The sequence below is a fragment of the Anarrhichthys ocellatus genome, unplaced genomic scaffold, assembly GCF_004355925.1.
Source record: "Anarrhichthys ocellatus isolate YVR2014 unplaced genomic scaffold, GSC_Weel_1.0 scaffold1, whole genome shotgun sequence".
NCBI lineage: Eukaryota > Metazoa > Chordata > Actinopteri > Perciformes > Anarhichadidae > Anarrhichthys > Anarrhichthys ocellatus.
Window position 1 is genome coordinate 1,945,491 of NW_022280031.1, and position 13,040 is coordinate 1,958,530.

Sequence of the window (13,040 nt, forward strand, 5' to 3'; positions counted from 1 at the left end):
TCTGTGTGTGTGTGTGTGTGTGTGTGTGTGTGTGTGTGTGTGTGTGTGTGTGTGTGTTTCTTGGGTCGGTAAATAATTCAGCAAGGAGACTTGTATAAGCAGAACTAAGAGAGTGCATGGAAGTCTGTGCCAGATATCAACCCCGGTTTTTCAGAAATAGGATTTTTGGCAGCACTGTGACACGAAGTGATACAAACCAATCCTACACACACACACACACACAGAGGTGGAAGGAGAAGCCTGGGCCTCATTAGCCATGATGAGGAAAGGGAGCTGCCATCGCCTCTCCATCCCCTGCATGTCCCCCATGGCTAGGAACAAATTGGTGACAGCGCTCCCAGCCACACTGTCGGGCTACCTGCGATGCACTGGGCTCTGTCAGGCGCCTTCCACACTGCTGTGCATTTGCGTATTAGAGAGTGTGTGTGTGTGTGTGTGTGTGTGTGCGTAGAGAGAGAGCTTGACACCCGAGAAAAAGAAGAGAGGGAATATCAGCTACTTGGTCACACTCGCCGTCACCTTTTGCTTGGCCCAGAACTGAGTCGTGATACAAGTGAACACTTCATCTGGTTGGCCTTGAGTTTTATGAAGGGCCCCTCCCCCAGCACGAGGAGGGTTCAAGGGGGTTCAAGTTCCAGCCTCAGCTCCTGACTTGAGCCCGCTACACCTTTTTATTAAAGTCAGAAACACCGTCAGTGTCGCCACTATCAGAGCAGCACACATTGAATCCATTAAGGCTGTATGTTCAGACCCAGGCTGCGTTTGGAAGGCATGTGTGAATATAGCAGTTGCAAAAATGCTGACTCGTGCAGTGATATAGGAACATATGGTAACAACACATACCCTGTGTCTCACACAGACTTTATAGCCACACACTCACTCCCTGACAAGCTGCCTTTCCCCCCCTTGCACCTTTTAAAAATATATTTAATTTCTTCATTCTTATTATTTCTTACTATTTCCTCTCCATCATGTTCTGTACCTGCTCATTATCTCCCCTTATTACCTTTCCCCTGCATCTCCCCATCTCCTGACCCGCTTGGTAAACTTGTTAGCCCTCCAGAGTGTCAGCGTCTAGACGGAGAGGCACCTATTCCGTCAACCTCGCAGGTTCAAAAACATCCTGTGAATTTATTTACATGATGGGCTGGCATAAAGTTTCAAGGTGCACGCAATCATACACATATTATACACGAACACACACACACACTTATTCTCCCGCTTTAACCCTCCTTTCCTCCTATTTTTTGGCCACTTCTCTACCTTTTCCCCTACTCACTGTCTCGCTCGAGCATCTTTTTCTTGCGCTCTCTTTCCCTCCCTCTCCATAGCCCTCCTCTCCTGTCTCCGAGTTAAGTTTAGCAGATGCACCTGATGGCAGCATCATCCTGGAGCACCTGTCAGCTGTCTGCCTTCATCATGGCTCCTCTGCTGCCACAGGGGCCACGGGGAAGTATAAACCTGGAGACAGTCGCTACTATCAACAGCTGCATCTTATTATTTTAAACACTGGTGCCAGTCAATTTCTACCAGAGATGCGTGCATTTATTTATTTTTTTTCTGAGCTCTCCGCCTCCTCCTCAGTCTCATTGCTCCTCAGGATTCAGAAGCTCAGCTGTTAAATGTGAGCAATTATAAACGAGCGAAGACTGAGGCAAGGTTGGAGACGGAGAGGCAGAGAGTTTATCGAGCCTGTGACAGAGAAGAGGAGGGAGAGGAAGCAGAAGGCAGAAATTGTGTCAAAATGTTTTTGGCAGATGTGGATTATGTTTTTGACTGTCTGGTACTTTAACTTAGCGGAATGCCTGTCACATGTCTAACAGGCAGCCGGGTCATTCTGTTTGCGCTTTGTTAATGCAACACTTCAGAATACTAGATGCCGTGTACTGCGAAAGCCTCCGTCTTTTCTCAGCTAAATTAATGTTCCCCTTTCAAGTCGAGCTGTGGCCTCCATTTTGTCTTCAGTGGATCCACAATGACGTTTAAAGTACACTGATGTACTGGCCGTACAAATATTGATTTGGCTGAAGGGATTTGTTTCATCAAAAGATGTTCTATTGATTATCTACGCACAATGAACATAAAATATAGTCAGCATTAGATGCCTGACTGAAAACAAAACTAAATACAACCGGCTCTTTTACATTTGGTTACGCTTTCATCCAGAATTGGTAAAGTGTAATTGCGATGTCCTAGAATCACATACAAATGTTATTATATACTGTATTTGATTTTCGTCCAGGTAGAGCTTCAATAGATGTTTTGCAGTGTGTCGCCTTCTGGTTATTATGTCTTCTTCTTTCATGCACTGTACTTAGTGCAGAACATTGATATTTAGCAATGGGGATGACAAGCCAACAAATGAATTTTTTCCAACCATTCCACTCAAATCTCTTGTTAATAATGAAGATGCATTTAACCTATTTTTATAACCTGATACTTCTTTACAGTTCCAAAAGGGCAGACAACATGAGACTTTGAGTTTTTAAACAAATTATCTAGTCCACTTATTCTGCATGACAAAACAAGGGTGTCCATTTTTGTTTCATTCATATGTGTGTTGCAATATAAATCTGTGTCAGTAACACAACGTACGTTAGGTTAGAGTAAGAAAGAGGCTCTCCGAAATCGAATAGAAGAGCACTCTACTGCAATACTGCATCGCTACGGCTGAAGATCTCAGAAAGGAAGTTGGTGAATAAAATGTTATCATAAAAAAGAAACGAAAAGTATGGAAATATTAAGTTGTTATAAGTTATTAAAATGTTTGTTTATCTTCTACATAACTTCTTTCTCCACTCTTTCACTATAATGTTATCACACCATCTTCCTCTTTGCTGGAGGGACAACAGACGTCTGCTCATAGAGATGAGGGCAAAGGTCATTTGAACTGTCTGCTGCATCAGGTCAGCTTAAGATGACTTTTTGATAGAGATGGAAACTAAATGTGTGACCTTCAGATTTCAAGACAAAAAAAGTTCACAATTGACCCTTCACTAGGCCCCGCCCCCTGCTGCTTCTCCGTCAAACTGTCAGAGCTGCCATGGAGCCCACACTGTCACTAACTGCACTCAAATGAAACCACGATTACAGAGAGAAGCAGACGGACAGAAGGGTCAACAATACACGTTCGAAGGATATATCCAGGATGTCAGACTAGCGTAGCATAGACGTGCTAACACTAGTTAATGATGTAGTTACATACTCTGCTGATGTTAGCTTCACAGGTTTTTACGTAGAAAAATAACGTTTTAAGAAATGTATATGTCTGTCCAACCTCTCTGGGTAACAAGTATCACTGTAAGACAATGTTTAACCATGAATACATCTAAATTCAAAGCCAGAAGGAAATTAAGAACATCTGAAAAGATTGCATGAGAGTCTATGGAGCAGTGGTCGGACCTCGATTAGAGATGAAACTACGCCATGAGCGGCTAGTCTACATTCGAGAACCGGACATAGCGAAGGGTCAGTTGCCTCCAATTGATTGCTTGGACACTATAACAATTTGAGGCACTATACCGATAACCTACTTGCTGTAAAACCAGCTATAAGTATAAAAGTTTCTCGCGTGGCATCAAAATATTTCAGAATCACAGGACTGAGATGATCAGTCATAATCAGTATGTTTTCACTCTGGGGGAGGAGTGAACCAAAACTACAGCAAGTGCAATACGGCGCCGTAAACCACAAATGAGCTGCCGTTATCGATTGAAGACTGTTTGTCTGTACTCACTTCATAATGAACGCATCTCATAAATCCTCCTTAAATGATTCCCCCTTAAATGATTCCCACAGCCCAGACTGTCTTCTCAGTGGAGAGCGCTCATGGATCAAACCATTAACAGGAAACCAGGCCGTAGTGTTGAGCGAAGGGCAACCAGCTCAGGCCCCAGATCATCACCCCGCCCCAACCCACCACCCTCTACAAACCTAATGGAAAGCAAACAGACAGACAATTTCTTTCAATTAGCCCAAACTGGCCAGCCCAATACATTTTAGTTTGTTCCTCAAGACGTAAGCGCCCTGTTGCATGTCCTGCTGAAAATGAAGACTAATGGGGTATTGTGGAGCTGCTGAGTGCTTGATTTTGTGCCACTATAGCACTCGCCCGCTCTCCTTTTCTTTTTTTTTTGTTCTCCTTGCCTTTCCCTCCTTCCTTGAGTTAACTGGAATCAGTGCTGACCAGGCACAACACAAATTTTTAATACATTTATTCACGGCTTAGATTCATTTTCTGTTTTAAGCATTATTCCTGAGTAGTTAGGGGAGCTATTCATCACAGCTTGACAACAGCTGTGAAAGTAACCATCGTTCACCACCGGTGTCAGCCGAAGTGAGTAAGACTCTTCCACTCAGCTACCTACTGGATGACGTCATGTTTTTAAACAGCACGTTTTATGGGTATATGAGCTATACGTTTTTTTTTATTTTGTTGGGACTGTTCAAAATGGGCAGGTGAGTATTTTGATATATTTCAGTTTTTCTGTCTTACGTCAAAAGGCCTGTTGACTTTACCAGTGGTGGAAGAACCACTCTTTTTTTTCTCTTTTTCATTAAAAGTAGTAATACCACACTATACACTATAGTACAGAAAGTACAAGTTAAAGTACTGCATGCATTCAAAGTTTTACATAACATGACATTTGAAAACTTAAGTGAAGTACAAGTACAAGTGCAAGTACCTTGAGTACTGTAGATGTAGTTGGTTCATTTCCACCACTGGACATCAATGAGCAGGTTTAGTTAAAGTGAGATGACATAACCATTAAAAAAATACTCTTGTATGCCACTTTTCCTTTCGGAAAAAAACAAATTTAACAACAATGCCAATAACAACAATAAAGACAAATAATCTATTCAGCATATTTGCCGTCAGACGTTGATGTATGGGAGATCCTCAGGCCACCGCTGGTTGATGAGGGAAGAAACAAAGTTGCTTTGTCGTACCGAGAAATATTAACTACAAGTGAACAGGGGCCAAGGAGACATTGATTTTACAATTCAGGACTCAATCAAAGAGAATCATGGACGGCAATACTGCTGTGATTTGCCTGTGCTGCTCATTAAGCTTAACATCTACAGTGTATGTCTACCCCCTGGCAATGTGGGAATACGATTTACAGGGACAGGTTAAATACAGTTCAATGCTTGGGAGAGGTGAAGTCACATGATGGTTAATAAAGGTGGCTGGAAGAGGTCGTCAGATACAACGCAGCGTAAGAAAGGAAGAGGGGGATCAGAGAAATGGAGAGTTGTGGGATGGATAGAAAAGGAGAAGGAAAAGGGGGGAGGAGGAGAGAGAAAGAATGAGAAACTCCATTATTATACCCCGAACAGATAAACTATGCATCAAAGTGTAGCGTTTATTGAAAAACCATTTTTATGTGTGCTTTGAGGGCATGAAAATGAGAGCCCGATGTTCAAACACATCAATACGAAACTGCAGCAGCCGATGTATTTCTTCTTTTTCTTTTTTTTCTTCATCTTCTTTTCCCTAAGATTCCCAATCAGATCTGGTGGCTCCCTGCAGGCTTTTATGCCAGCCACAAATGGTCCGACTGCCAGACTGACAAACACGCAATCACTCAGAGTGGAGAGGGAAGAAAGAGAAGAAGAAAAAGCCTCAGCCTCACATCAGAAAGGCCCCTTTAATAAGCCCATGAAAAAGAGCAAGTAATCCTTTGTAATGATTTCATTAAATGCCCTCATCACACCTGGAGATAATTCCATTATGATTGTGGCAATAAAATGAGGTTTTCATCAAGACCCGCAGACAGAGGGAGGAAAACCTATTGTTCCTCTCATATTCAGACATGACGTTGCCTCTAATATTATGATATTAGGCTATTTGGCAGAATTGATGACATTCACGTCAATCCACAATGCTGGAGGAGCATTGCCCCCACTGAAAATACCAGACATGTTTAACATGCTTCATGCTGCAACCGTGGAGGGATAATCATTTGTGGTGTTCACGTGCACATTACAGAAACACTGCGTTATTTGTTGGAACCTTATATCATACTTATCAGCCTTTTACACATGTTTTTTTTGCCTTGCCTCAATACACCTAAAGCAGGCGTTAAACACATGCTGCTGCTGAATTTGCAAGCAAACTAAAAGGTGAAAATATCGTCTCTTAGAAAGTGTGTATTAACCTTGCTACACACTTCATTATAATACTTTATTGCAAGTTAAACATTGTAGTATACATACACTATGGAAGAAGCTGAACACACAACATTGACATATTATCCCTTTGCAAAGTTTTCATGCTTTACACAACCAGCAGTCACAGAGCAACATTAGAATTAATTTGAAATCATATTTCCAATTTCCAAGTCCAATATTCACCGTCATTTTTAGCTCTGTTTTTGTTTAAGTCCACCACCTCGTTTCATGTTCGTTTCATGTTCCAACTTGTCCTGTCTCGTCTGTTTGGTGCTAGCCTAATATTTTTCATGTTGATCAGAAAAATGTTGAGTGATTTCTGCAAGTTGGCTTACAACAACCTGTATATGTAACCTGCAATTTCCTGTCTTGGGACCAGGAAAGTGACATCTCCACTTCTAATCACGCGTTTTTCTCTCAAACTTAAAAACATGTTGCGCAACTCTCCTTCTCCAGGCGTTTTAGGCTATCCTGCCATTAAGACCTGTGTCCAGACCTTTGTAATGCTGAATCAAAGGCAGAATAGACAAACATGTTTGGTAGGTAAAGCATGATGCTGGGGAAGAGTTCATCTTGATGGACTTGCACTGAAGCTCATATTGGTCTGCAACTCCCTGTGTGTGCATTCACAAAATAAGAAATATGTTGTTTTTTGAAGCAGCTGTCACTGAGCTCATACCAGAACTACTTGAAATGTAACAATCAGATATGTGGGCAGCAATTAACTCACTGGTCTGGAACCAGGCCAATTTTGTGCCGGTAGCGTACAGTGAGTTAATTCATGTTTTTTTGTTGAGAGTAGCTGTGAGAGCAGAGGTTGTGGGCCAGAAAACCAGAATAATTAGCTGAAAAATCCTCAAAGAAAATAGAAAAAAGAAAAGCTCTGTACTTGGGCGATAGTTCTCAGTGGGTTTGTCACTACAAGTGACCCCCTTTCACATAACACATAGTCATACGATTCATTTTTACTGTTAAGATATTAATTAGTGAAGCAAAGAATAAATCCATCCAGCCACAAAGCAAAGGTGGGAGATGAATATAAAAGGACAGTAAATCCCATAGAAGTGTGTATCCTCATTGCAGGCCTCACGATTCATTACGATTCACCCGTCATCAGTTTAAATCCACTACGATTCTTGATGCATCTCAATGTATTGCATCAGCGATTAATCAATTAATACAAGCAGTCAGATAAATATGAACTCCTTATGCATTTAGAATATCAAACGACAACAGACTATTATATGAAAAGCTGTATTTTTTCAATACCAGTATCTGTGTGACTAGGGCTGTGTATTGGCAAGCACCGTACAATATGATACGTGTCGCGATACACGTCTCCCTATAGACGATATATTGCGATATATCGCGATACATCTTGCAACACTCTATTGTTTTTTAATGATATTGTAAAAATAGAAGCTGGAACTACGATTTGCTGTGTACCACAATAGTCTAATATGTACATCACATATTGATAACTTAGCGGACACATTGCATTAAAACTACTTCAAAAGATATTTGTATTGCACAGAGTCACTCAGCAGTGAATACACTGAACTGAAATGCACTTGCCAGAAACATATGAAAATAAAATGCATACTGTATTGTTTGCTTATTGTGTCACTGACCACTTACATGTAGATCTCTAAAATAAAATAAAAATGGGAATACAAGTTGGATACTGTGAGGAAACACAGTATTCCAGGTATTCCTGTTGTATTTTTGCTGAGGAAATCGGGTCTAACCTACAAAACATTGTAGAGAGAAAGTCAAAGAGAGAGAGAGGGGAGGGGGACAAAGAGTTTCATTAAAAATAACCAAAACACAACTTCAGCACTGCCACAATCCTGTCAGCTGGCAGTGCTGAGGTACAGTATGGGGTACAGTATGGGGCTCACTACAGAACTTATATTATTGTTACAAACATTCTGGTACGTCAAAGAAAATGCGACAAAGGAGAAATGGTGAGGATGGTAGGCTGTCTGGAGGAATTGGAAGCTATGTGTTTTTGGCATTCAAGTCACAGCCCTTTTGAAAAATGCATCAAAGCAATTGCAGAACTCGTGGGACTGGGTTTGGGCACACAAAGTCGTGACCATCATCCAAACCTCAGTGGTGAGGATGGAAGGGAGCTGCAGCTTATAGTGGAGGGTTTGAAATGTGCTACTGTGCCACTTAATAATAAAAACAAGTGCCCTGCCAGACCGTGGTAACACAGATTCCTGTAATTTCTGTGGATGTGCCTGTTTAGATGTAAAGTGTGTGTGTGTGTGTGTGTGTGTGTGTCTGTGTGTGTGTGTGTGTGTGTGTGCGCGCGCATGCTACTGTGTAGAGAAATAATTTGTCAGTTGCGGTGACTGGTATTTTCCACGCCTCTTGAAAAACTTGGAAACAGATTGTGTTGTTTTTCATGCTTACATTCACACATGGCTATTAGCTGAACTGCCTTCTGCTTTAAGAACAACTCTCTCCTCTGCCTTCTGCTACAAAAAATAAAATAAAATCACAAATAACAATAGCCACAGTCTAACGATGACTTTCTTACATGTGCACTGACTGTTAGGAATTTAAATGAGATCACTCGCAGATGGATAATTCCCTGCAGATGTCCTACCCTCCACTCATCTTCTGCTTTGTAATTCTTGGCCAAGAAAAAAAAGCAAGAAGAAGTTCATCACTCTGCGTGTTTGAAGCAGCAATGCTCACTCTGTTATTACTTCAGCTCTGTCCAGTCTGGTAAATAGGCCTACACACATGATGTTTTCTGTGATCGTGTTACAGTGATTATGTGATTTATTAGATGAGTAAAGCATGACTGATACTGTTTTTTTAGGGTAGAAAGGGATATTGATATTTGATCTCTTCAGTAATAAATCAGCGGTATTATTTGTAGCAGGGCTACAAACAACAATTTTTCAATATCAATTACTCTGCAAATTATTCTCTCAATTAACCTATTTTTTGTATAAAATGTCAGGAAATTGTGAAAAATAACAAATATTACCCATAACCCAGATCCATAACCACAGACACATTAAAGCTTGTTTTATTCAAAACTCATTTATATTCATTTTACTGAATGAGAAAGAACATTCAAGAGCCTGGAACCAGGAAATATCTGGCACTTTCTCCTGAAAATGGATTAAAACAACTAATCAATCAAGGTCTTTTGATTGACTGGTCGATCAATCAACTAATCGTTACAGGTCTCATATTCATTATTTTAACATAAACACACAACATAGACAAACTGTTTTAATAACAACCCCCTTAAATGTAGTTATTAAAGAACTGTGACCAAGATGTACTCAGCAGGACATGTTGGAGTTGTAAATAAATAAATATAATCAATGCTGTAGTGACATTGTTACTGTATTACCTAAAATGTATATTTCTGCATAGAATTTCTGCCGTGCAAGCTTTTTATTAATCATGAGCTGCCATAAAAGCTGATAGTGTATCTGTGACGCGCTAAAATCAGCTGATAATATAGGTTTATGACTCGTTCCATGTCAAGCTCCTCTGCCCTCCACACCCATCACATTACTAGTCTTGGCTGGTGGTCTACCTAATAGCCCCTCACTCTGTCCACTGACAAAGCTGCAAGGTTCTGCTCTGTTTATGCACCTTGCAGTCTTTGTTTCTGAGGCAAACCCACTGAAGGCTTTAACATTTCTCTCTACATGTTATTTATCATATTGTTGTTCTATACGGTAATTCAAAGTGTTCGGTATCCAATGCAGTATGTGGCCACAGATAATAAAAAAGAAAAAATTGGAATTGAAATTGGTAAGTAGCTATCACGCTCTGTGGAAAGTCATTGACTTCAGACTAAACCTGAATAAAACATGAAAAGCAAGATTAAACTATGTTCATTCTAAAAGGACATGTTTTGCATTTGGGAAATATGTTCAGTTGCATTTTTGACGACATACACAAAGTGTAAAGTTTATTGAGTAGTATGTACTCCAGATTATGCAGACTGCAGGGTTTTTCTTACAGAACCGATCAATGTATACTCAAATCTGAACCCCACAAACCTCTATTGTCCTGTTTTTATGAATATTCTGCTTTGTGCAAGTTCTTCACAACTAAACTTTGTTAGTCTACAGTGAAATTAATTGCAGCTTTGGGGCATGAACACCTATTATTATAGGTGAAATTAAAAAAGACCTTAGAGTGCATCATTATTCCAGATAAATCATGTCCCTGTAGTGAAAGGACACGGGGAGATATACCCCTTTGGGGTCCATGTAAGAAGATGACACTGTATTGAATTAACAGAATATTAGGAACATTTACCTTTTTCATGAGGTTGGTGAAAATATCAATTCCCAATCACAAAGGAATTTCTAGTCACAGTAACTATACAAACACAAAATAGTTTTAAATAAAGAACTGAGACAAAAAAGATCAGGAAGCTACTCATAGTATTTAGTTTATTCAGAGTAAATGACATAGATCAGGGTAGGGGGCCCTGTCTCACCTTGTTATCGGGCCTAGAATCTAATAGTGGCATCCTGGTTCTGTGTCCAATATCTGGAAATAGAGGTTACAATTCACAATAAACACAGTCACAGTAAATATCTGTATGATCATGAGGCTCAATCCCAAGGAGAGATATCAGTAACACAGCCATCTATTATTCGGAAGCTGTCCTGGTGGGATCACATGTTGGGGCCACCACCTATTTGTACAGTGGGGCCGGCTGAGTTTGGATAACACTGCTGTATTCCCTGGACATTTCAACGTCGTGTCAGTGAGGGGACTCGCAACTACTCACAACTCTCTAAGGAAAGAAAGAAAATCTTGTTCGAAATGTATAGAAGTTCAGTGTGTGTGAGTGTGAAAAGCAGTGGCGGGCCGTGCATTTTATACCTGGGCCTTCTGTGCTGTCCTACTGAGCTACGGTTATTTGTTTCTATTGGTGTAATAATACACGTATTCGTATTAAACCGTTTGGTACGAGGCTTACGAACCGAACAATACGTTTGAATAATACTGGTGCATTTGGAAAATGCAGAAGCTTAAATTGTGGGAAATATAATGTTTTCGGTGGACTGCGCTCACGTAACAGACAACAGGATGTGTCACCTTTTGAACCCGGAACAATAACAAAAAAACGAAATAAACCCGCGATGACGGGATGCTTCGTCATTAACGGACAAGTCAGAATCAATGTAATTAACACAATGACAAGAACTAGTCACATAAAATGTCAAGCATGACAAATAAATCCAGCAACACTGCGGCGCTAGAGCGCGAGCCATTCATATTATTCATAAAAACGACACGATAGACAAATGAACAGTTACTGCAGATGTAAAAAAAAAAAAAACGCGGCGACCAGGACACCGGCTGAATCAGATTGGATACAAGCTCTTCTTAAAACAAGCTGTGCTGGAAGCAGAGCAACAGAGGAAGACAGGAGCTGTACAATAGGAACAAAAATTATAATACATGTAGTGCATTTGTGAAAAATTATAAAATAGCTATAACTTTGTGATTCTGTTTAGGCCAGCAGAGAAGGCTTAGCTGGCCCTGACGGCCCACCACTGGTGAAAAGAGATAAAAAACAACTGGTACCATGTGTCTTAAACCTGCAATTACTATCTTTTTGGCCACTTGGTGGCAGCGGAAACACTTGCTTATTTAGACATCAAGCAGACCCAACATTGTTATTAATTTGGGATTTTGTGTCCGGACACCTGATGAACACAAGGCCAATACTCACCTTCCTTTTATCTCAGTTTTGGTCTCACCCAACTCCTGAGAAAAAAATATTTGGCTCCTTAAAAACAGGTATATGCTGCAGAAAAACTGTGTCTGCTGAAAAGGTGGTCTTTAGAGCTTTTTCGCTGAAAGCGATGTATGAGAGCGGTGAGAGTGTAATTACAGGAAAGCAAAACAATGAGCTGGAAGGCACTAAAATGCTTCATAAACCTGAGGGGAGCTGAAGAGTCGGGTGATAATGCTGGGTCAGTTCATCACTATGGGCTACACCTTTTACATTAAACAGTCATTTGATCCATTAATATGAAAATATCGATTAGTGCAACTTTAAATAAATCCACCCAGCTACAAAGAATTGATTGGGAAAGTAGTTTAAAAGAAAAGTAAAAAAACAAAAGAATATACAGTATATATATATGTGTATACAATATTCCTCTTAACTATAACGCCAGTGGGAAACAGATTTGGATATTGCACTCTGCCTCTTCGTTTAAACATTCGGCCTGCAATCCGTTCAGGGGAACAATGGAGGAGACTGATGAGGGAGGGGGAGCATGTATTGACTTTTTCTCGCTCCTCTTTCATCTTAATGCATCTCATTTCCCCCCCATCCTCTTTCGTTGAACACCTTTCCTTCCCCATCAACCTTCATCAATCTCTCTATCCTAGCTGGGTGAAAAATGGCACCTATTACTTTTGTCATGTGGTATACAGAAAATAGCATTCTTTCCACTGACAAACGTCAGGTAAAACAACTTATGGTGACTCACGAGACCGCAGGACCAAGGCCCCCGCAGCACAAATCACTCACAAATATTGGACAACTTTTACACAGTAAACAGAAGTTAAAAGTTGGGGAAATGGGTGGACATAAAGCAGACTGAACCAACTCGTGGTTGAAATATTCACCAACAGGCAGCTACCGGAGATAACAGTTTACTAATGGTAAAACAAATAACACTGCACAGTAAAAGTCCTGCATTTAATTTCAATTCTTACATGATGCTGGATATTTTGATGAATGAATTGAATGGTTTTAGTTGTGAGTCAAAACATTTCTCTGCTTTTGGGGGCCTTATATAGTATATATATGTATATATATATATATATATATATATATATATATATAT